Source organism: Octopus sinensis, linkage group LG1 (genome assembly GCF_006345805.1).
Source record: "Octopus sinensis linkage group LG1, ASM634580v1, whole genome shotgun sequence".
NCBI classification, from domain to species: Eukaryota; Metazoa; Mollusca; class Cephalopoda; order Octopoda; family Octopodidae; genus Octopus; species Octopus sinensis.
The window spans coordinates 121,723,490-121,750,106 of record NC_042997.1 but is presented as its reverse complement, the minus strand read 5'-3'; the positions used below and the strand labels follow the sequence as shown (position 1 = coordinate 121,750,106).

General features: G+C 32.8%; 1 long non-coding RNA gene across 1 annotated transcript; it reads left to right on the top strand.

Moving 5' to 3' along the window:
• The first annotated feature begins 410 nt into the window (after window positions 1–410).
• On the top strand, window positions 411–24,222 carry LOC118764043. Its single transcript, XR_004999832.1, has 3 exons — window positions 411–2,562; window positions 14,311–14,314; window positions 24,212–24,222. It is a non-coding gene; the product is annotated as an uncharacterized LOC118764043 (long non-coding RNA).
• Window positions 24,223–26,617: the final 2,395 nt, after the last annotated feature.

Here is a 26,617-nt window from a genome sequence, read left to right as displayed (position 1 = left end):
TGTGGGAAAGGACATGCGATTCTATTCAATTAACTAATCATTCCTCGAGCCTTGTGATCTTGCCACGATCAGGAACATACTCATTTATTACCATGTACATTAAGAAAAGAGTCATACAGACATACGCACACGCATACATTATATATATATGTCCATATATATATACATATATGTATATATATCCATATATATGTATATATATCCATATATATGTATACATATATATCCATATATATGTATACATATATATGTATATATATATATATATATCCATATATATGTGTATATATATATGTATATATATATATATCCATATATATGTGTATATATATATATATATGTATATATATCCATTTATAGATATATCCATATATATATTGTGTATGTGTATTGTCATTATACATATTATTACGTATTCATAAATATATCAATAAGTATACTATATATACACACACATTCATATATGCGTGAATATTCATGTATATGTATATATATATATATTAATGTTATATTATATATGAGCAGTGTTCATGCTCTGCATATACTACTGCTAAATTAACCATATATACAAGGTGTACAACTCTGATTAATTCTGACTATATACTGCTGTCTTATTCAGAGGAATAAATATATTGTTTATAAACTTCGGTTTACTTTTATCGTTTAAGTTTCTCTTAAATCATTATCAACAACAGGGCGGCTTTGTGATAATCATTGTGAATTATTAGTTTCATTTGGTTTATTAAATATATCCAATTAACAAGAAAGTTTCGTTGCACTCAACGTCTTCAGTGTTGTTGCTCATGAAATTCATGGCTCTTTCAGCGTTTGCCATTGCAACGTCTCATTCTCAAATTGTTATTTATTATTTCGTCTTTCCATCTATTATTGTTGGCCACATTGATAATCTACGTCAAGATTCTAGAGGCTAATAAGTGCAAAATCATCTCACAAATTACAAAATTGTAACATACTGAAATTAATGAAACTTAAAAATGCTACATATAAATCATAGAAATTTTCATTAATTATCATAAATTTTATGACAACCGTTATGAAATATGTACTAATGTTAACTGTTTCATAAGCAGTTTTTAAACTACATCACGTTGATTGGAAATTTTAAGGTAATCTTTTCAGGGAAATCAGAATATTCCCAAATTACAGGTGCAGTTTTCTCAAATATTTATCATAAACTACAAGCAAAATTCTCAACGATTGAATTCAACCAAACGCCTATTTAGCTAAATCATCAATAATACTATTAATTAATTGACGTATATATATATATATCATATGGTATATGTACGTATGTATATATAACAGTAATGTATGCATATGTATGTATGCACGTATATATACATATATATATATATAAATTTTGGAATCATTCTTAAAACCGGTATTCAATGGTTCGGTATTCAAATAATTCCATAATTCGCAAACTGTCATATGTTTGCCGCGAATTTGCCAAAAAGCAAAAAAATGTATTCGAAGTTTCCTTTATATCTGTATTTGTACTTATGTTTTAAAATACCATTATCGAAAGAAATTCATTAAAACAATCATTACATTAGTCTTTGATTTCTACGAAAATAAAGTGTGAGCAGTTGTTTTTAATATGCTATGAAAAGTATTTGATCGTAAATTATTACGTTGGAATAACAAGCATACATTTATAAAATCACAGTTATAAATAAAACCCATCGAAATGTTATACAATAAGTAATCATCTCCTTAGGGGTCGGTTGAGTATACAAACTGTTTCTTCATTTGCTGTTGCGTTCTCTCTTTATAGTCTACAGCTAGGTTTTGTAACGGAAGGAAGAACTTCAAATGGACAAAGGCAAGCATTTGCCAGTAATATATTTCTTCTATCCAATGACTTTTTTTTAAGGAAGGAAATAAGATACGATTACATATTTCGAATCCAGCTTATATACCAACACTAAATCAAATGTACAAATATGCTATCTTTCAAGTGAATCGGATTAGTACAGTGAAATACGTTAATAATTACGCGGTGTAGAGACGAAATATTGTCACACGCCTGTTTTAATTCAGCATACACGTGCAATGTGGTTTAGTGTTTTGTAAAAATCGCTTCCTTTCTATTTATGTTTTAAGTTGTTGATGTTTCAAAACGCGTGTTTTTGACGGTCCTAAATTCAAGTGTTGAAAACATGCAATTCGTGGCATCATCAGGCATTTAACTATGATCAAGTGCATCTATAACGTCTGTATGGTTCTGCTTTTTATCTTATTATTTATGCGTATTTGCACTTTTTATTTCACATTAGATAACCAGTTTAATTTATCAAGAAAAATATTTTGTTTCGTTATTAGTTTAACAGCAATAAAATAATTTAGATAATTATTAGCTTGAATGAAATTTGAACTTTCTCATTAACATTAACACTGTCTCAATAATCTTAAAGTGATTATTTAACAATATTTGAGACGCTTTTGAAATTGAATTTTAAGTTAAAATTAAGGATTACACAACATGCGCGAATACTATGGCAGAAACTGCTTTCTGAACAGTATTTTATGGTATTAAATGTGTGTGTGTGTGTTTTATATATATATATATATATTATATATATATATATATATATATATATATATAGTTTGTGTGTGTGTGTGTGTACAGATGGAGATAGATTGATAAATGGATTGGTAGACCTATATAAACCTTTTGAAGTTTTCTCTTTCATCCAAAAATATCGTCGCTTCCTCTGTGACTATATACAGGGATTGAACGCCTCCAAACATTGAAACAGTTCTGCAATTCCCGTATCAATGAGGTTCTGATTTGAAATCGAATACTTTTTAACTCCTGCTAAGCATGCTTTACATATTGAAGTACTTTATAGAAGCCTTCACGATTCCTATGAAATCAACAGAGAAACAACTTTCTAAAATTATTATCTAAGTAAAATAATCTTTCCCAGTTACTTTCGTTCACATTTGTAAGGTTTCTTTCATTATAGGACATGTGATGAGGTTGTATCGTGTAATATATATTTATCTGTAGCTAGTTTATTTAATGGTTAAGTCGATGCGTAGAGAGATAGGTAGTATGTCTAAAACCTGACACCTTCCACAATCAAACAATATGTATGTAGACGGATGTATACGTATATGTCGACTACTGTAAATATTCAAGATATATCAATCTAGCAATATAAATTTCATTTTATAATCTCCTGCATAAATATGAATCTAAATTACTATAGTAAATTCAATTCGAAAATGTAGGATTCTATAGCAGAAATCACATTTTTTTTTATATCGGTTGGATCTTGATTTCATACATTTTGAATACAGAATATTTGCAGAGGTTCGCATACTTTTGTTGAGAAAGATATACTTTTGATACCATAATTGCGGAAAAGTGCAAAATGAGGTGTTTTAGTCATAAATCAAACAATATTAATATAATCTTCCTTGATATGATTACTTACTAGAAATAGGAGAGATATATATATATATATATATGATTTCTGTTTCGTTCGTTTATAAAATGATCTAGCTGTTAGAATTTACAACTGTAACTGAAATGAGTGACAAAAATACTATATATAATCAAGATACGAACATGAAATTGAAAATACAATTCCAATCCATTTCACATCGAAAACGAAGTACATTAGAGAATGGAAAAATATATCGTATTTGTGTTTTCACTTATTGTCATTTTTATAAAGTGCAGAAAATTTGTTATCGAAGAGAGGATGAGAGAGACCGAGACGGAATGGAAGGTTTCGGCTGAATGACTGGTGTAACTGCTTGACAATTTTATTAATAAAAACTGACATTATATTCAAAACCCGACTGTACAGATGCCATAGCATGGATCAACGAGGTACTACTGATATACGAAGGATTTTCATTGTCAAGATATAAAAACCTCTTTGAGGTAAAATCCAAGAAGAAATTTCATAACTCGATCTTTTCATAAAAATAAACAATATCACTGAACTATGCCGGATTATCAAATCCAGTAAAATATTGTTGGAAATTGTCACTTAATACTCTTTTACTGACTTTTCATGCATTTTTCTATTATCTTTGTTCTGGTTGTTATGAAACTTTTACACATAAACTATGCTGGCAACATCATCCTTCATAGACATTGTAAACGGTGAAAAATATGCAAATATGGATGGTTGCTTTGCAAACTGAAGAGAGAAATAAGTGACAATTAAAATAATATAAATAAAAATAAACAAGGAAAAGAACTGTCATCATTCTGATAATATCGTTGAAGATGTTGGTAACGAAAGTGGTGATCAAATATTATAAAGACTCAACATACGATACAGTCAATGGATGAAGGTATCAAATTCTGGGATATTATTCAATAACACTGTTTCTACCAAAATTTTACGACTTGTATATATATATATATATATATATATATATATATATATATATATATATATATATATACATATCTGTATGTATATATATATATATATATGATATATGTATATACGATATATCATCACACATTCACAATAACACACATATATACATATATATATATATATGCATATATATATATATATACATGCTGAATGAAGACTTGAAGATCAGTTTTTTTTTGTGCGATGTCGATTCGTGTATTGATGCTTTCACATATGTGGGTGTGTGAGAAATCCTCAAACGGTTACATGGCAAATATTGCCATAAATATCTTTTTTTTTTCTTTTATGAGGATAATTCTTTGATGAACCAACGATATTTAATTGTGAAGACAAAAAGGAAAACATAGTGTTAATTGTTTGAAAGATAGATGTTCTTGTTTGCAAATGAATATTATTATTGTTTCATTATTCACTAATTTATAAATGTTTAGTTTTCCATTGTTTTTCTCCATAGTCTAAACTATTTGATGCAGATGAATGTTTTTGCTATTCCTTTCTAGTTTTTTTTTTTTTTGGATAACGCGATTGTGTTTAAGCTCAACATATGTCCCAGCTTGTTGCAGTGTGTATAATGTTCCTATAATTTTTATTGCATATATAATTACCGATACATTCATGTACATATATTTCATATGTATAAATGTTTGTATGTACATCCATTTTATAACGTATTAGCGAATTTGCATACATACACACACACACACACACATATATATATATATATATATATATATATATACACATATATGTATATATAAAAACATGTATATGTAATATGAATATATATATGTATATATATATATATATATATGTGTGTGTATATATATAAATATGTGTGTGTATATATATAAAAGTATATGGATATATGTGCATATATGATTATATATATACATGTATATATATATATATATATGTACATCTATGTATATGAATATATACATGTGTATATATATATATATACATATATATATATATATATATATATATATGTACATTTATGTATATGAATATATACATGTATATATATATATATGTACATTTATGTATATGAATATATACATGTATATATATACGCATATATATTCATGTATAATGGGCTACATACATATACATATTCATATATGAAATGTGTTTTAGATGTGTGTGTTCCTAATGAGAGTTTGGCGGGACATAAGTGGAGAGTGGCCAAAATGTATTTTTTTCCGAACATCACAATGGCGCAGATACTGTTTTCTCGCTCATTTGCGTGGTTTGATACTTGTTTAATTATTTATTCTCTTTCCAGGAACGAAATTACTTTAATTGCATTATTATCATTCCTACTGTTCAGATAACATTTCAATATTTATGTTCATTATTATTATTATTATTATTATTATTATTATTATTATTATTATAGCAGATGTTAATTAAATCGATTAATATCGCACTATTGAATCAAGAATTTACAGTAAAGAAATGTGGAAATAATATTTTATATAAATTCTTTGGCTTGTTGCGATTGTGAAGAGAATAAAAGAAATATTTGCCTGCGTGTGTTTGTATGTGTCAGTGTGAGTGTATATGCGTGTATTTATAACAAGTCTGATGAAATACAAGTGCAAATTTTAAAGAGAGATGGTCTCACAAAGCACTTTTAAATCTATGTTTTGCAGAAAATTCAGTCGTTAGTTAAAACATTGGTTTGTCACAGGAATCAATGCATCGTAAATGGTTTCTTGATAACCGACAGTCATTTCCCTGGAAAAAATTAATTCCTATAATGTGTTAAACCTATATTGTCCTTCGGTGATCAAAATTTTATAGATTGTTTTGTACGAAGAAAATTGCACGCTAAAATATTAGAGGTATTTGTCACAAGTAGAATGGAAATAAATGTCCTTTAGGAATTTACGCTTTCGAGAAATATGTATTCAAGTAAAACATCCCCACTGTAGTAACACTGCTTATGAATTAGAGAAAGAAAGAATTATTTTTGCATGCTGTTCATAATATACAAACGATATATTCTTCTATAAAAGTATGTATATAAGAGATATATATGCATATATATATGGAATGAACATACAATGATATCTCGATGTATATATACCTATGTATATATATATATATATATATATATATGGAATGAATATACAATGATATCTCGATGTATATATACCTATGTATATATATATATATATATATATATATATATATATATTGCATTTGTTTATAAACATGTGTATCCATAAACACAGAAACGCGCACACACGTATATACATATATACACATATATATATACATATATATACAGATATACATATATATATATACACATACGCAGACACATACACATATTTATTTATGTATATATATATATATATATATATATACACACACACATAAGTTTTCGCTGGGAAACATCAAAGCAGCGGTTTCATGTTCAAATAAAACTAACACTTAAATATTTATTGATGCAAATATCCTTTCTTTCATTTTCGGAAAAGAGCAGGTGCTGTGAAATATTCTTTTCGAATCATGGTAAAACAACATGAATGCACACAAAAGAAAGCGTTTCTACAACCAAATATTTAGTAGTAAACTCTGTATATGTTACTTACTAAGATGCTTATCGCTCTGCGTTTCTAGTGATTCTAATATTTTTCTATACTGTCTTTGTTATTATTCTTTCGACATGTTTTTCTTTCCATTCACATCTCCGATAACTTATTGTTATGGTAGATAGATAGTAATTCTGAAGTCTGTTTGTAGGTTATAGATATATACATCTCATACTACGAATATATACATATATATATATATATATATATATACAAATATCTATACAAAATATGTATAGATATTTTTAACTAACGCCAATACGTTCAGGAAATTTTATTGTCAGTTGAAATATCCATGCTGGAAAATAACTGCAAATATATTTTATAATTTGAAGATATGATTTCGTATCAATGCAGACCAATAATTATAATAATAGTACCTAAAGTACAAATTATTTATATTTAGTGTTATCAATAGCTTCAGCACTACGATGTATTTTCTTCAGTTTGCGCAACGTATTCTTGTCTTCTGCTACATATAGTCTGTAAACGTTTACCAGGAAATGATTTTATCGAACTGTATTGGAAAACGTTTAGTAACGCCGAATCTAAAAGTTATTTTATGTTTTCCTCATAATATTGAAAGAAGACAACAGGGTATATGTATTCTTCATTATTTTCTGTCATGTTATCTATAAATACTTTAAACCACAATTTAAACGCCAATATTTACACATTCGGGATACATATATTTCAATATTAAGTCGAACTGTTCGCTTTTGAGGAATATATCTCCATGTCCTATTCAAGCCGAAAATTTGCAAAACTTCCAGTTGAATTAAGTATTCACCAATCTCATCTACTTGTACTATGCACCATTTGCATCTACCTATATTCAAGCAAATATGTATAACATTCATATCGGTGCTTCTGTATGAACACTATTATCTGAATATGAGGGTGAGTGTGGTTGAGTTTAAGTGTCATTCTTTTCCAAATATATAAATTGCAAAAAGGTTTAAATATATTTTGTCGTTTATTTCTTCATCAGAGTAGTTTCCTTATCAGCAAGTTTGCAAACGAAGGCTTTTCTAAAATGTCTTTGCCATAGCAACCGATGCTAAAGGGAACCCATTCTTGCAGAATCATTTGTTTCAACCTTGCGGTACGTTCTTGATGCGATTATCATTTCACTTATGTTACAGATTTCGCTTTAGTCAATACGCAACAATTCAATTAGTCGGAAAGATTAGTTTAAGGACATTTTTTTCGAAAAGTTTCCCTTTTTTTTTCTTAGCTAGTTAGTTGCAAATGGAGGTAAATCGCCAAGCAACTTATGCGCTCTCTGATCTTGGTGAAATGATTGAAAGCTCGTCGTACCGTAAATATTCTTTCAGGCACCTGTTATGTGATATCAGGCAGATGAATGAAAGAAGGAACAGAGTGGTTTGTAAACAGGAATGATTTTTCTTGCTGCAAATTACATTTTGAAACGTGCCTTTGGGTATCGAACATCTGGTCTGATTTAGGAAAGAATACAAGAATCAAAATCACTATTTCGAGTGAAAACGCATATTTACACCTATTTGCTTTTCAGAATGGAATATGAAAACAGGTATTGTTGGGAAATATCATGCATACATATACATCCATGTGTAACATATAATGTATATATATATATATATATATATATATATATATATATATATACATGGACCGATGTGATTATGTTTAAACAAAAACGTGCATGCGATATAAAATTGTCACTTATCATTTGATATAATCAGATGGAATAACCTATATGAAGTCTTCCCGTTAAATACTGACAATCAATTTCGGCCGATTTTAAAGAAATATAAACATATTACTTCAAAGGACATGGAGATTACACCTCATATATATATATATATATATATATATATATACATGGACCGATGTGATTATGTTTAAACAAAAACGTGCATGCGATATAAAATTGTCACTTATCATTTGATATAATCAGATGGAATAACCTATATGAAGTCTTCCCGTTAAATACTGACAATCAATTTCGGCCGATTTTAAAGAAATATAAACATATTACTTCAAAGGACATGGAGATTACACCTCATATATATATATATATATATATCTTTCAATTTACCTGTTTTGATGCATTGATTCAATATAGTGTTTATGGTTTGTCCACTGATAAATGCTTTCGCACGAATGAATGATTGTGTCTTCGATCTAGACGCTAGCTATATTATCATCGGAAAACTTATAACCTTTGCAGTTTGGTTTCAGAGCAAGAGCAAATTTGAAAGAACAACACGAACCTCTAATATTTACGATACTTAGGCTTATATAAGCACATGTTTATTCGTATATGTGTATCACATTATTTTTGCTATGAACATTCTTGATTCTTCGCTGATGTTGTAATATCTTAACGTTAATGCTGCATTACCAGTGATTTGTTTAACGCGGTTTTTTATAAAAAAAAGTTTGTATTGTTAATCATTTGTTTATTATTATTATTTGTTATTGTTATTAGTCATTTACCATTATTATTTGTTGTTGTTGTTATTGTTATTGCTACCATTGATTAAAATATCCTAGCCGTAATGAATATCCTTAATATTTTCTCTGTCAGCATTACATCGTTGTTGATGATGATAATAATAATAATAGTAATAATAATAATAATAAGAAGAAGAAATACAATTGCTGACGGTGATGGTTATATTGATCATGTGACTGAAGGTGAGAACGATGGATGTTACTAACGCGCTGATTTTTCGGTTTTTATTATTATTTATTTATATTTTGGTAAACGTAAATTCTCATGATTTTGCGTTAACGTCTTATCCTAGTAAGTCTGATCAGAAACATTCTTTTTTAATTTATTAAAAATCTTATATTTCCATTTTTATCTTATTTCTGTAAACGATCTTTGTTTTTCTTTTTTGTTCTTGCTAATGAGTGCTATAGTTTTCAATGGATATTGTTCCGGCCCTCACACTGATATCTCCGCTGAAAGATCATGTCAAATATTGAACGGCGTGCGTGAAACACGGTATCTTCGATTTATTGATTGATCTATCAAATCTATTGTAACTTATTTGTACTGGGAAAAACTGATTGGATAACATGTAATACATAAATATATACTTACACACACATCTATACATATATATATATACGTATATATATATACTTATATATATATATATATACATATATATAATGTGAAAGGTGAGTGCATCTACAACAAATGTCACTTGTATATTTTGAGCACGTTACTGATCTGTTGAGTTTATACACAATAAAACATTTTGATAACGAAAATTTTTGTTGTCTTCGTTTGTTTACACCCTTCTAATAATGTTTACAGACAAGTAAGTTAATTAAACAATTTTCGAAGTGTTGAAATCTGTTTAAATATTGTAATGCCGCTTTCTGTAAAAATCGATTAACGGAAAATTATAAATTTCTAATATTTAACATCGTTATACTATCTGGAGAGTGTGTACATTAGATGAAAATCGCCGCACTGTTATTTTAACAAATTAAAGTGTCACTATACGCTCTTTTTTTTCTTCTTTTTTTTAAAAAAAATACAGCGTTTAAAGCGGTGGAAGTACATACTGCAAAATATTTCTGACGACTAGCTTCTCATGATCCTCCCTTATATAATAGCAACATTACAAACATCTAAGATGATAATAATTACAATAGCAATATTTTCTGTTATAGGCACAAGGCTTTGTGTTGTACATTTGTGTCGATCCCTTTCAAAAGTATACTGAACATTTAAATCTGTAGATGAGGTTGCTACGATAAAAGAGAAAATAAACATCTGCATTATATGGATGAACATAAACGCCGAAATGGGAATGAATCGGATTCTCTTGTTCAAACCGTAAGAATAATTAACAAGCAAAGTAGTCAGTAATTTAGAGGAAGAAGTGTACAGTATTTGATATGAAGAAAGGTCAAGATTCTACTTTTGTAGGGATAAACATACTACAAGAGGCTGTTATTAGATCAATGGAAAAGAACGAAACAAGTGCCTGGAGGTACTGCATACTGAAAGGTTAATGGGAAAAGAAACGAAAAGAAAGTTATGCAAAGACAACAACTCTTAGGAAAGTTCTTCAAATGAACTTAAGTTGGTGTAATATCATCAAGGTAATCAGTGCCGGAGTCATGTCTCCCTTTTTTAAGAAATAAAAAGTTACATTTACAGTAATTGGATAAAGGAATACGAAGTAGCTCCGGATGCGTAATACACAACAACCTGAATGAAATATTGACATAGGCGTAGGAGTGGCTGTGTGGTAAGTAGCTTTCTTACCAACCACATAGTTCCGGGTTCAGTCCCACTGCGTGACACCTTGGACAAGTGTCTTCTACTATGGCCTCGGGCCGACCAAATCCTTGTGAGTGGATTTGGTAAACGGAAACTGAAAGCGAAATGTCGTATATATGTATGTATATGTATGTATATATATATATATCTATATATATATATATGTGTGTGTGTGTGTGTGTGTGTGTGTGTCTGTTCCCTCAACATCGCTTGACAACCGATGCTAGTGTGTTTACGTCCCCGTAACTTAGCGGTTCGGCATAAGTGAGCGATAGAATAAGTATTAGGCTTACAAATAATAAGTCTTGGAGTCGATTTGCTTGACTAAAGGCAGTGCTCCAGCATGGCCACAGTCAAATGACTGAAACAAGTAAAGAGAGTCTATTTACCAAGAAAGAAAGGAGTCAGACATTTGTTGAACGTAGAAGATATCTTCTTTGAGGTTAGAAAATCTACGTTATATTTTGCAGACTGAGACTAGAAATACTGCAGAAGTTATTGATACAGTAGATCAGAAAGAAGAACAAAGTGGACAGAGATATTGCATGGCCTATTCATGAAACAAACCTAGAGAGTGAACAATGGAACAAAAACCGAGTAGTTAATTATAGCCGTTCATTATGCCGGAAACGTAGAATGTATAGTAAAGGAATGAAAGCGTTAACGCCTACTCGTTAGCGAGAGAATTAAGCTAGCACAATATGAGTACAAGTGTGAGCATGATTACTTTGGTAAAAGAGAGTAGTGGAAGGTAACCATATCTGCGAATTTGAAGTAACATACAACATGAACAAGAGGCTGTGGAAGTTAATGGATTTTATAGGATTTACCATTTCAGGCTACTTATAACCTTAAAAGAAAGCGACCATGTATAATCTTAGAGAACAGAAACAAAAACAACTTTATGATCATAGGTTTTATTGCTGTAAGACAGCAGAGATGAAATGAGATAAACTGAGTTATTGAGGAGTATCAAAAAGTAGCCAGAGAGATGAAGAAACTGTGGAACACAAATAGAAAAATTGTCCCTGAAAAGGTACAGTCACTAGAACTTACAAATTCCTACAGAATAGGAGAAATTGTCATCTTGTCTTCTTCAAGACAAGATTTTTGAGGTGTTAAGATACATTTTCATTAAACCTAGGGATAACACATCTAATTAAAATATGCATGAAATAGATATCGAATAATGATAGTAATAATAAATGCTAATAATGGTAACTAATTTTCGAACAAAACCAGCAGTTTTTTAAGAAATCGTTAACTAAATACATTGACCTAAATACTTAAAGGGGACTTATTTTATCGACTCCGAAAGGATGGAAGTTACAGTTGACCTCGACAGATTTGGGATTCAGAACGTAAAGAGATGAAGGAAATGACGCTAATCATTTTATCCGAAATGTTAAGGATTTGGTCATTTCACTGACTCAAAAATCGTAATAAAAATGATAAATAATGATTCTTTCTAATAGTGGCTCAAAGCTTGTCATTCCCGTGCAGCTTGAGATTGATCCCCATTCAGAGAATTAATAAGGAACATTTGCGAGATGCACACAGTAGGGCGAGAATCAGAATTATGATATATCAATTCGTTCTCAATAAGTTGAGCCAGATTCAAACGTGAATATCTATTCGCAGCTGGTTTCCACCATCGTAGACCTCTCCTTTCCTCTATAAATAGTGTCTTGATGATACATACGCTCAAATTCCCATAACCTCAATAAAACGCGTTTGCTATAAATACATATAAGCTAAACTGATGTGATGTTTATTGAAGATGAAATTAAGCGGCGATCAGTGTGTGTGTGTGTGTGTATATATATATATATATATACATAGACTTACATCCTTAAAGATGTTTCAGCCCGAAAGCTGCGGTCATGCTGGGGCACCACCGTTGATTGTGCTACACTAGTATGTGAAACCCCCTCTGATACGTATCACTTGGTCAACAAGGGAATTCGACGCCGCATCTGTGTTTCCTGCCGATCGGTAGGTTCTTCTGGAACCCCTGACAAGAAGAGATCCAGTTTAGTTTTAAAGAAACCCACATCCACACCATGCAGGTCTCTCAGGCATTTAGGGAGGATATTGAAGAGCTGTCGGTTGTAGTTGGGGGTTCTGGAGTTTGCGTGGGGTGAGGAGTGCACTCTGCTCTAACATGCCCTTTCTCTCTGCATTTGAAACAGAAAGGCTTCCTCCACTTTTCCATTACACGTAACTTGGTTCCTCTCCTCCCTGGAGACCACACCCAACAATTTCTTTGAGGTGGATAGGAGCTACTTGAATAATTATTTCAAGCCCCCCACCCTTTCCAGTTTTGTTGTTGAATTTTTGTAGTTTGGAGGATGGATATTTTATCTTCGAAGCCCAAGGGCGGCGCAAAACCATGCAACGTCTATCTCGCAGGAAGATTCAGGGTGACACAATATGTGATAAAGCTGGCCCTTTCAATTACAGGCACTCCTCATTTTTGTCACCTGCATTGAATGAAGCAATGTGCAATAAAGAATATTGCTCAAGGATACAACAAGCTGCCGGTTATCGAATTCACGACCTTACGATACTGAACCGAATACCCCGAACCTTTTAGTCATGTGACTTCACTTGCTAAGAATGATGTCGCTAAATAAATAAACTGAATTTGAATTCCACAATGTTAACAGAGTAATGCTAGAGTTTTAGGTTCATTTTAGCGCTGACATTAGCAAAGCGTTCACTGACATTAACAAAGCATTTCGTATTTGAACACACAACTCAATGGATAGAGTTAGAGATCCTCGCCAATGAAAACGTAGCTGTGTTATTCTTATTAATATAGCAAGCGTATCTAATTAAAGATAAACAGAAGCGAGGTAACAGAGAAGCGGAAGACTAGGCAAAGCCAGGTCTAAATGTTGCGGAAAATTAAAACAAAACAGCGCCAATCATATAGCGGTGATTAAAATAACAATTTTAATTATACTTAGAATTTTAGAAAAGTTAACGTTCGTTGTCATTCCTAAAATAATATGAACTCCACAAAGAAAATCAATAAAAATAATATCTTCTAACATTCGATCAATAAGATTTCGGAACTGGTGACAGTTATATGGTATAGTGCTAGACTAAAATAGATTTACTCATACAATATACATATATATATTATTACTGTTGTTAACACACCGGACGCAATGCTTAATAGTATTTCGCAGGTCCCTACGTTCTGAGTTCAAATTCCCCAAGTGTCGACTTTGCCTTTCATCCTTTCGGGGTCGATTAAATAAGTACCAGTTATGCACTGGGGTTAATATAATCGATTTAACCCGTTTGTTTCTCCTTGTTTGTCCCCTCTGTGTTTAGCCCCTTGTGGGTAGTAAAGGAAATAGGTATTTCGCAGGTCGCTACGTTCTGAGTTCAAATTCCGCCGGAGTCGACTTTGCTTTTCTTCCTTTCGGGGTCGATGAAAAAAAGTACTAGCTGCGCACTGGTGTCGATGCAATCGACTTAATCCCTTCCCCAAAATTTGAGGCCCTTGTGCTTCCAGTAGAAAAGATTACCATTATTATTATTTCAATTACGTGTAGTGATACTACTAACCTGTTGATAGAATATACATAAGCTTCAGAACAAAACTCTTTCGAGTACAGAGTAGTAATACGAAGTTAGAATGACAAAAGAATAAGAAATTGTAAGACCATGAGATAATTTCTTATTCGTCAGTCATTCTAATTTTTTTATATGTGTGTGTGTGTGTGTGTGTGTGTCGAAAACAAATGAAGTTGACCACGATGGTTGTCGACTTAGAGAATTAAGTTAGGCAACGAACTAACGCAAAAGACATTATCTGGCATTGTAAGAATTTTGTCATACTACTACCATTGGTAATTTGAAAACAAAGTACAAGCACAGCAATTTAAGGAAGGTGTTAGTTAACTGTGTTGATGGCACTGCTTAACTGGTATTTTATCTTACTGAACCTTGAAGGAGGAAGTCGACGTTACCGATATTTGAACCCAGAACGTAAAAAACTGGAATTTCATGAAATATTTTGTCCGACGCTGCAGCTAATCAACAGCCGTCGAAAGGTTTCTAACATGTATAAATCTGAAGTTCTGGGGCTGATGTTAAATCGATGTCTACAGTTCACTGCTATGATGAGATGGGAATTTAACCTCTCAAGGATATGATTCCAGAACGGAAAAATACCCGCATTTTGATTTTTTCTGATGTTCTAACGATCCTGCTAACCAATTTTTAATGGAATTAATAAGTGCTTCTTATATAGACACAAGTTATAAATATTTTTAAGAAAGGCTTGCCGATTAAATCTACACTGGACCTTAACCAGTACATTAATTTGTAAGCCCCAAGTATTTTAAAGTCAAATTTGACTTCAAATGTATTTGATCTCAAAATCCTTGGAGTCGAACGTCGGTACTTGTATCGCAGAGTGGTCCCGGTTTGCACACACGCGCAGACGCGCGTCCGCGCTAGCCAGACGTAGGCAGTCGATCCTACAAGCTGGCTGGCGCATGCACGATATATACTTGTATCGATATATACGTGTATACGATATATACAAGTATATATCGTATACACGTATATATCGTGCATGCGCCAGTCAGCTTGTAGGATCGACTGCCTACGTCTGGCTAGCGCGGACGCGCGTCTGCGCGTGTGCGCAAACCGGGACCACTCTGCGATACAAGTACCTCGAACGTCGACGTATCTTGATTCTACCGATGCTCCTCTTTTGATAGCTTCTAACAGTAACAATACATCATTTTTATTTTCTTATTAGTGGAGGGATGGTTAAGGTGATTATATATAATCTAATACTGAACTAATTCTATATATTAGCGACTCCGGAAAAATAAACGGCGTAGGTGACCTCGGCCGGTTTCAAAATGTGACATTGATTATAATAGCAGAAATTTCTGTAACCACAAAAGCAAGCATATACCATTTCATACATACATAAAAGAACATAAAATGCTAAGCAGAGCCTTAGAAGAACGACGTGTAGTAGAACAAAATGATAACTGATATGCGAAATTAAAAAAGTATATACAATTATATAAACGCAACTTAGTTACGTATAATAACTTAAAAATGAGACATAAAAAGACCTAATAATTACATCACGATATACTTAACATGTCTGTGTCTGAGTATTCCTCTATATCTCATCTCTCAACATATATTTTTTTACTACCCACAAGGGGCTAAACACAGAGGGAACAAACAAGGACAGACAAACGGATTAAGTCGATTATATCGACCCAGTGCGTAACTGGTACTTGATTTATCGACCCCGAAAGGATGAAAGGCAAAGTCGACCTTCGCAGAATTTGAACTCCGAACGTAACGGCAGACGAGATACGACTAGTCATTTCGCCCGGCGTGCTAACGTTTCTGCCAGCTCGCCGCCTTCTCATCTCTCAACATATAGAAACACAGTAGCTGCTGTAAATCAGATGGGGATAATTAGTAGCAATGCCATACAAATTTTTGGTTTCTTAAATTTGGATGTAGACACTGCAAGAGCATTTTAAGTGTTTCTTTTGTCGTTCTTGTATTCCAATTCTAAATCCATTTTCACGATAATATACACTACAATATAGCCTTTCCGAAATGAGAAACACAATTAAGTTTCTCATTTTCGTTACATTAGCGAACTGAGGCAAACCTTAGTTTAATCGCGTACGTCTAATGCTCTGCATCTCTACTTTTTTGTTAAATATCTTAATTGGCGCTCCGTCGGTTGCGAGGACGGGGGTTCGAGTAGATCCGATCAACGAAACGGCCTGTTCGTAAAATTAACGTGCAAGTGGTTGAGCGCTCCACAGATACGCGTACTCTTTAGTTAGTTTTCAGGAAGATTCAGAGGGACATATGTGACAAGGCTAGCTCTTTGAATTACGAGTAGAACTCATTTTTTGGCAGCTGAGTTGAATAGAGCCACATGAAATAAATTGTCTTGCTAAAGGACAAAACTCACCGACAGATATTGAACTGTTGTGAACCTGATACAAAAACTACGCGCCATCAATTTCTTTTTATTGTAACTACGACTACTGGGTCCTTAGCTCTGCCTAATTAGCATCATGTCATTGGTTTCAGCACCTTCGCTTGCTACAATTCCACAATGATCTTGTCCATCTTGAACCCAACTAACCACGTGTCACTATTCGTTCCCTCTTCACCGACTAACTAGCAAAACTGCAAAGCAAATGTTACAACGCAGAAGTAATCAATATTTTTCCGGTACTTCTAGCGAACAGTGATCCCGGTGCGCGCGCTAGCTAGTCATAAGTAGTCGATCTTACAGCGACTTTTTAACCCTAACCCAAAACCTAATTTTTTAAACCTAACCCTAAGCTTAGTTTGTTTATAAAAATAATTCATTTACTTAGTTTTAAAAATGATTTACTTTGCGTTTTATTTACTTTGTTCGAAAAATATTATTTAATTTTCTTTTATATGTATTCAGCCTTGAAATACAAACATACGCGCAAGTCGTTGTAGGATCGACTACTTACGACTAGCTAGCGCGGATGCGCAAGTTCGCGCACCGGGACCACTGTTCGCTAGTAGTACCTATTTTTCCTGTGATCCGGAATCACTCTTTTCTGTTACTCTGTTGTAAATACTGGAACACATTTACATTAACGGATCTATCTTTTTATTTCAACTTATTTTTGGGATTCCTTTTCGGATCAGTAAATCGCATCTTCAGACACGCATCCCTTATCACAACAAACCGAGAATTTTCTCTTGTTTCATTAAAAGATATTCCACTAAGTGTTTTTGAGGTAACCGGAGGCTTTCACAGTCATAAAAGTAATCCAGAAACACACACTCGTGCACATAGATAATCATGCTCTTTGCTCGCTGTTGCACAAACTGTTCGAGTAAAGATGTGCAGTTTAGAGTGACGTTGCGCATCCAAGCGTCACTTACCACAGCGAAATTTCTCGTATCAAAGGTATCCACCTGCCTTTTGTAGCGGACAAAACTGAATCCTATTTGCAATGTCAGTACTTTTGCTGTAGAAATACTGTGCCTCTTAGTTAGGGCTAGCAATGATAGCGCTGTTGTTATCATATTGTGCAATATTTTCTGTATTATTGACGGGTCATATTTTATATCTATGTGCCTATTTTAAATTACTGTATCCCATTTGCGTTCCATTTGTCTTTCTTTCTTTATCACATTGTGTTCGCATATTTTCTAGTGGGGTGTGTCCGACCATTATATTTTTAATGTCGTTGTTTGTAAAACCAAAAGGAAAGAAAACAGAATAGAAATAAATAAATAAAATGGATTAAAATACGAACCTTGAAAGTCTGTCGCAAAATATAAATGCCACTTTGTTGTAAAATCCGTTGTTTGTAAAATAATCCAAAACATTGAGATTTTGAGGGATTCTTTCTTTTTTCTTTGTTTTCAGTTAGATGTGGGGAATCCAAAAATGTCAGAGTTCGAAAAGACACGTCTTGTCACTCCAACAACAAAACAACCAATGAACGCCGCCGCCACCCCCAGACAACGACAACAGATTATGCTACTTGCAATGTTGCTCAAAACATCCAATGAAATGCGCAATAAAGATCAAGAAAAAATGAAGTTCCAGTGTACGTATTACTACGAGCAAAGTGTTAGAGAAACAAAAGTAGTGAGGATATTATACAATTGATAGGCTAAACATTTAAGGAAATAGAATAGAAAGTTTAAAATACTTTAAAACATAGAAAATTTAGAACAAGAAATAATTATATAAAATTTTTGGTATAAGGCCAACAATTTCAAGCAGGGTCTAAGCCGATTACATCGACAGAGCTCAACTGGTGCTTATGTTGTCGACTTCGGTGGAATTAGAACATAAAACAGACAAAATGCCAGTCCGGCCGGCTAACAATTCTAATTTCTTTATTACATAAGACGGGCTGACAAAGAATATACACAAACAACACGTTGGGGACATAAAATGAAAAAAAAAACCCAATAAAACGCATGATAAAAACGAGAGGGTGAAAATGAAAGATGAAAGCAATGTTACCCGCCCTCATCGGATAACATCACTTACCTGTCCTCTTTTCATATGTCCTCTTCTTATAGTCCTTCGAAAAATACATAGTCTCTTATTTTCACTCCGACCGTTTTTGTAGTTCTTCTTTATTGTCCGAGTTTATCTCCTTTCTTATTGACCCAAATATTAATCAGTTCATCTTCAAATTCTCTTACTTGTTCTACTATAAAAAGTATTTCCATACACCCTTCCTCATTCCAACTATCCGACAATTCAAGTTCCGCCCTCTCCCTCAATATTTCCAACAGGTCCTCGTCTTCTAATACACTTATAGCATGCATTATGGGAGGAGATTTTGTCAGTTGTTCTGTGAGTCTATTTTTTGTTTTCTTGTTGGAATGGGTACGCTTTGTGTCTGGAGGGGAAGAGTGGGACGAAGAGGGTTTGGGTGGTGCTGGGGTGGGTTGGGGTTCATTACAACTTGACTTTCTTTTTCTCTTCTTTCTTTTACATTGGTTTCCCATTCTGTTTTATCTTCCATTTTTTCCTCTTCTGTCTCTCTCTGTTCCTCATGCGGCTCCCGGGTATCTTCTACCTTAACTTTGCTAAAGCTTGACCAAAATCTAGAGTCTGAATTGAGCGGAGATATAGACTGGAGCTTCACAATTGCTTCTACTAGCTTCTTTTTATTTGTTGAAACTGGCGAAAGAGTGGGACTGATTCTATCTTCAATTCCTTCGAAATCGGAGTGATTGATGTCAGTAATGTTTCGTTTCACTGTCAGAAAGGCTTGACCAAGTAGAAGGTTCTAGATTACTAACAATCTAAAGAGAATGGACTGAGTGTAAGGAATAGTGAAGGACTGGAAATGTAGTCAACAAGGATGAACGTGAGGTGAAGACGTGAATGAGTCGAGATTGCATGAGGGGAGAAGGTACAAGACCAATTTGCTCTGAAGAACTGAGATCATTTTAGTAGTGCTTATTGTAACTCGCAGTAAAACGGAATAGTTCTCAGTTCTGTTGATTAGGGTTTTTAGCACAACCAAGGCAGGCTGTCAAAGAGTGTGACACAAACGATTACTTCGAGCCGAAAACTATATAAAACAAAAAGTTTGCGATTTCGGGTAACAAGTTAGAATAGAATACCTACTCTAGATTCGATAAGGTGAAGTATAATGTATTAAGATAAATAAAATAAACTAAATTAGAATAAATAATTTACATTAAACAAAATAAAGTAAATATATTAATTTAATTTAACAAATGTCTAATTTAAATAAGTAATAATATAAATCAGGTGATGAGAGAAAATGTAAAGAAAATATTATACGACAAAATTTCCACTTATTTCTTATCCTTATTTTCGGTGAGTGTGTTACATTATAAGGCACAAAAAGAAAATGACTCTCCACAGACACAACAGAATAGGCTTCGACACACGAACTCATATAAAGAATCTTGCAAACCAAATCCAAAAATGAAATATTGTACGACAAGTTAACACAGAAAAGTAAAATAATATACGATAAAGTAAATGTATTAGTTTAATTAAATAAGATTAAGTCTTATGTCAACTATGTTTCAGAGGAATTAATGAGTAACAGGGTTATACAATGGTACACGTGTGGCTGCATTTAGATTTGTGATAAAATCAAAATCTCTCAAACAATTTATGAACACAAAAGGAAAACGTTCCATATTGTTTGTTTAGTAATTGTGTTGGCTTATGTAACAGTATTTGTAAAGATTCCTTCAAGCATAACCAGAGAACATTTTGATCTTCGTATGGAGAACCCAACTCAATAATGGGCCGAGTTATAGCACATGGTGTTTATCCCATCGGTAATGCATGTGGTCCACTGAAGAAGTAGATTAGACTTACTGTGAAGAACTTAAATGTGCTGAATATCGATACTTGGTTGTATCAAAGCTTTATTATCATTAATATCTCTTTATCACTGGTTTTGCTGGACCTCTAGAGTCTTGCATGCATAGTGGGCTTACTACCTGTGGTCTACAGTATTACTTCTTTTCTACTATCTAGTACTTTCCTGATTATTCTGGCCAAATTTCGTACTTAAAAGGTTCTATCTATCTATGTTTTCGCCTTCCTTCTTGATTATTCGTGGGTCAAAAGGGCATGCAAAATCAACAAATAGCGTATGTGTTACACCTTGTCCACCACCACTAGGTCCGGTCTGCTATGCTCTAGCACCTGATCTGTTTGGATTGGGAAATCACAGAGGATTTTGCTAGTCCCCGACTCCGCCAAATTCTGCCTCTCTCTATCCCCTCCACTTTTCGCACAGTTTCTAATGTAGCACTTTCGCTGCCTAGTCGTGTCACCACAACTTATAGTAATATGCGGCAAATCTAAGGCATTCGTTCGTGATATGAGTAATGATTTCATCCAAGTTATTGCAGATGTGGCACAGCTGAGACACTTGCACATTCCTAAGGTTTACTCTCCAGTTCGTGGCCATTATTACTATTATTATTATTATTATTATTATTATTATTATTATTATTATTATTATTATTATTATTATTATTATTATTATTATTATTATTATTATTATTATTATTATTATTATTATTATTCTGTAGTTTTATTTTTATCACTTGCTTTCATTTCACTGCACTACCTATCGCAGCGCTGTGTACCCTAGTCATGGTTTGTGAATTAAATCTGTTAAATATCCGCCTATCTGATGCAGCTATAATTGATCCGATATAAGCTGTAGTAAAATATAATAATTTAAGAGAGCATAAGTTAAAGATTGAGTGGTACTTTTGCCGAGGTAGGAAACTGGATTTAATAATGGCCAAGAATTGCTAAGGTAGACCCTTAACATTTAAAGAAATGTGGAGTGTATACCAAATCCCATTTCTCTCCCCACTTTTATCAGGTAATCTACGGAGAATGGTATCCAAGTTCTTTATGGGTAACTGCGATACATTTCTATGCCAAGGATTGTATAAGGTATGAGTTCTCTTGGGCTTAGAACGAAAAGATTGGACGTGTTACGTAAGTTGTTTTCTATAGGATAGAGGATTAGGATGTGTTTCTATCTCTAGTGGGGATTGTTATGTTCATGGTTTTGGAGAGCTTAGAAACAGGATTTACCTGCGCTAAGTAATTCTTAAGCTTGGTGTTAGGCAACATAGCGCTTGATTATATTTGGTGATATGGTTATTAAAGATTACTTTAGCAGCAGAAAGATCATGACGGCGAGTATTCGACTTGGTCCGATGAATGAAACGACCTGCCTGTGTAATTAACGTACAAGTGGCTGAGAACTCCACAGACACGCGCATCCTACACGTTGTTCTGTGTGAGTATCAGCGTAGCACAGAATGTGACAAGCCCGCCCATTGAATTGCAATTTGAATTCGAGTTTGCCTGCAGAGTAGACTGAAGAAACGTGATATGCAGTACCTTGCTCAAAGATACAACGTAGTTCCGTTAATCGAACCTACCACCTTACAATAGTGAGCCGAATACGCTAACCGCATGGCCATGAGTATTCGCATACACACACACACTCACATATACATACATATATGTGTGTGCGCGCGCGTGTGCGTGTGAGTGTGTATCTGTTATGTGTTTTACGATACAAGTCTTTCTACCGTATGTCGAGGAAGGAGAATTGTAGGGCTGTATTGCTATGAACGTGCGGCCTCTAGAAACATGATAATAACGCCAGAGAGAATATTTAATACATTTAGCATTATTTTGATGTAAGCGGCTTGTCTTTATCTTCTTGTTTGTTATCGCTTATAGTATCTTCATATATTTGATATATTACACACGAACACATTTACATATACATACACCACATACGTACACATAGATAAAGACCAACGTCTGAATGTATGTGTTTGTATGATTGTGAGGTGTGCCTTCGGAAGTATTTCTGTTCGTGCATTTTAATATATAATTCATAACTGCTCGTTGTGGTATTGTCTGCAGTGATAAACGCTGGAGATAACGATAAGCAAACCTAAAATGACAGAGGAATGAGAGAAAGAGAAAGAGAGAGAAAAATATGTGGGGAACCTAAGAAAGAACGTAAAAGAGCAAAAGCGCATTAGAATAACAAAGACCAACTAGGGATTGGTGTATATTTAAATTGTACACATCTACTTTCCGAACAGACTTCCTTCTTTCCATCTCGCATTATCAGCGTTATTTATGGCTTTTGTAACCAGTTACATGCCTTATCGGATAATTATTTGTTTGCCTACGTAGAAGCGAATCAATAACACATGTATTTGGCGACCTAGGGCAGTTATCGTCTACTGATCAAAGTACAGAGATCTTTCTAATCTTCCCTCCGACTAGTTGTTAATAGTAGCAAGAAAGTTTTTATTACTCTACTTTATGTGTGACTTTTCTCTCACGGCCTTGCCTGTTTCTATTTCAAACTCTCTTGCGCATCACTTTCACCTTCTCTGCCTCTCCATATACATACATACATACATACATACATACATACATACATACATACATACATATATGTATATATATATATATTATATATATATATATATATATAATATATATGTACACAAACACATTCATATATGTATGTATGTTTGTATGTATATATACATGCGTGTGTGCGTGTGTGCATATGTGTACATAGGCATATATGCATACGTAAATGTGTGTATAGATACATATGCATGTATAAATAGATGGAAACATACGTACATACACATTTTTAATTCACTCTCTCTTGAAAGTTCTTTGTCCATCCATCTCTCTCCTTTTGCGGTCTACGTATGTGTGTGTGTATGTGTGTGTGTGTGTGTGTGTGTGTGTGTGTGTGTGTGTGTGTGTGTAAGTTTGTAAGTATGTGTGTGTATCTATATTTTTGATAAGTTCTTTTTTTATATAGTTCTCTTACATTTTGTAATTTTCGCTGAAGTTTTATATCGAGGTCAAAACCGTATGAGTTTTATGATAAAAGTGCACGTTTTCAGTTGTCTTTGCAGTGTATTTTTAAATTTTTATTTCATGCTGGTCATACACACACATACACACACACACTCACAGACATACACACACGCACACATGTTTGTACAGACGTACGTATATATGTATGTATAAATGCAGGTATATATGTATATGTGTATGCGTGTACTTATATATATATATCCTTACATATATACATATATATACACACTTATGTATGCACATATATACACTTATATATATATATATATGGTAGAGAAAGTGAGCAATCTTTAGGAGTTTGAGAATGAGCAAGAAAACATTATCAGATCAACAACCACACACGCATAAGCATACACATACGCGCAGTAAAGCACACGCGCGCATACACACACACACAATAATATATATATATTATATATATATATATATATATATATATATATATATATATATATATAATATATATATATTATATATATATAATATATATATATATATATATATATATATATATATATATATGTATGTATGTATAATGAGCGAGGAGAAAAGGGAGAATGCATAGGAAGAAAGTAAGAGAGAATTATATTTCTTTTCTTGGTGTTATTCTCTTCAACACTACCACAACTACCACCACCAACATCTCCACCACTACCACCACCATAACTTAATGTTACAAGTTTCAGATGAAATTGAGAGAATCAGAAATAAAAGTTTCATCAAATCTTCCACATGAATAATTATTTTTTATTTAGACTCAGACTACAAAATATAGGTCGTTTCTTTTTAATAACGTTCTTTTCTTGTTCTTGTCTCCAGCATATGTATGTATAAGACGTTTGAATCATGACGCCAGAATTAAAGAGAATACGTTTTTTTCCCCCTAAAATTCTATTTTATAAACTTTTTGGATATTTTTTCCCTTGTCGAATACATCAGGCAACAAAATGATGTTGAATGTACCAAGCGAAGAAGGAAATTGATTTCATACAGAAAAGCCAATATACCTTCTGTATTATTAAGAAAAAAAAAATAATGATAAGCATTATTCGTATAACTTTCTCTGAAATTTTATTGGTTAAAATATTGGGAAATGATATTAATTGGAAATTGAATATTTGTCACGTTCTCATTTTGTGAGCTATTAGTAGGTGGTCTATAATTATGTGTTTGGAAGAGTAATCTAACTAATTGTGTCTGTATGATGTATATAGACCAGATGGAGTATCTTAACCGATGGAAATCTTTAGTCCCAACGATTGTCTATACAAAGTATGTTTTAATAATCATAATGTTACTGGACCTTCTTATATATAGTAACTAATTCTTGAACTTGCTAAGTAGGTCAAATATATTTTAGATAGATGTTTAGTATCTATTTATATAATGTATTCTGATTTCTTTCTAAATACTAGTATAGATAGATGAAATTTTACTTTGCTCATTGAGGTAGGAAATTGCATTTGAAAAGAGTTTTTTTTTTCTGGTAAACGCTACCACATCTGTACTTTTCCTTGAGTGACAACATATTCAAATGAAATAGTTATTTACGTGAAATAAATATTTAAATGAAATAGTTATTCCTTAAACAAAGAAAGGTGATATACCAATGGAAGACACTAATAGACACATCATTCTTCAATGATATGTCTGAAACTATGAAACCTCGATGAACTAACAACATAATATATTTTACTCTAGAGTGTTTTAATAATATCAGTAAAGAATATTCCTAGTTGATCTTACGCATGCGGGAGAACTATTTTATACAACTGGGTATTCAACGTGTATAACTGTTTGTTTCCTTTGGATTATCTTATATTTTTTCTTAGCACGTAGTACTTTCCGTTGAACGTTACATTTGTATAGCTATATGCTTCTAATTATTACTTCAAATGTCGTTACTGAATGCCACGAAAGTCTTGAGTGGATAGTCCTATGAAGATCCCTTCTTTTATTTAGTATCGGTTGTCAGGAATTACATTATGCGATGTGTCCTTTATGCGATGTATCGACGCAATTTCAATTCACCTTCTTGCTAGCTGCTCAAATACACAGATGCTCCATCGTTGGCCTGTTTGTTCAAATTGTTTACATTGACTGATATCGAATCTACGAAATAATCACGATGTAGCTGTGCATGTACGTGTAGGTATGTAAGGGTGGGATATACATGTATATACATGTTGCTAAAGCAACATCAGTCCGCACATGTCACTTCCATCCTACTCCTGCCTCTCCTCACCACACACACACACGCACATCTGAGCAACGAATTTATCAAAACAACCGCAATTTTGTT